Genomic DNA, 856 nt, shown 5'->3' with positions numbered 1-856 from the left:
AGAGAGAGAGAGAGAGAGAGAGAGAGAGAGAGCGAGAGAGAGAGGTTTAATACTGTAAGAAAGCACACATATCTAAACTTACATGATCTGGAGAACAGCTCTGCCATGTCCAAAACTACTTCACATAATTTGAAAACATTTTATGATTAGAAAAATGAAAATATAATGTTTAAACAAGAATAAAAAAACCTGAAATATATGCAACCATATTCTGTTAAATTATATTAAATCAGAATATCAGGTCAATCAGACTTCGCAGATCACATTTAGACAGCTAAGCATCAAAAATTAACTTAGAAAAATATTTAAAATAAACAAGGTTCATGTTCTGAACACTTCATTGAAAGAATATTAGATGAAATACAATACTGTTCAAACGTTTGTGGTCGGTAAGATTTCATATTTTTGAAAAAGTCTCACCAAGGCTGCACTTATTTGCTCAGAAATACAGTAGACATTATTACAATGTAAAATAACTGTTTTCTATCATTTCTGTAATATATTTTAAAATGTAATTTATTCCTGTGATCAAAGCTGAATTTTCAGCATCATTACTCCAGTCTTCAGTGTCACATGATTCTTCAGAAATCTTTCTAATACGCTTAAATGCTCTTACGTGCTAAAAATGTCTTATTAATATCAATGATGAAATCAGTTGTGCTGCTGAATATTTTCGCACAAACGTAATCTACAAAAACGATTTTCCTTTTTGGGGAAAGTGAATGAAACGGCTGGAAAGAGCAAAATAAGAGGCAAACACACTAAGCAGAAACTAAATATATAACCGTAATATGGCAAGACATTTGATCTGGTTTTGTTTTGATTTGATTATAAACAATCTTTTGGTCCATCAGCA

At 31.0% G+C, this 856-nt stretch overlaps 1 pseudogene; it reads right to left on the bottom strand.

Moving 5' to 3' along the window:
• Positions 1-856, bottom strand: part of LOC107575591 (alkyldihydroxyacetonephosphate synthase, peroxisomal-like) — a 20,403-nt pseudogene that overhangs the window by 5,275 nt on the left and 14,272 nt on the right.

This window comes from Sinocyclocheilus grahami, unplaced genomic scaffold (genome assembly GCF_001515645.1).
Source record: "Sinocyclocheilus grahami isolate Dianchi unplaced genomic scaffold, SAMN03320097.WGS_v1.1 scaffold2739.1, whole genome shotgun sequence".
Classification (NCBI taxonomy): domain Eukaryota; kingdom Metazoa; phylum Chordata; class Actinopteri; order Cypriniformes; family Cyprinidae; genus Sinocyclocheilus; species Sinocyclocheilus grahami.
The sequence above is the reverse complement of the archived record's forward strand: the minus strand, read 5'-3'. Positions and strand labels throughout refer to the sequence as shown.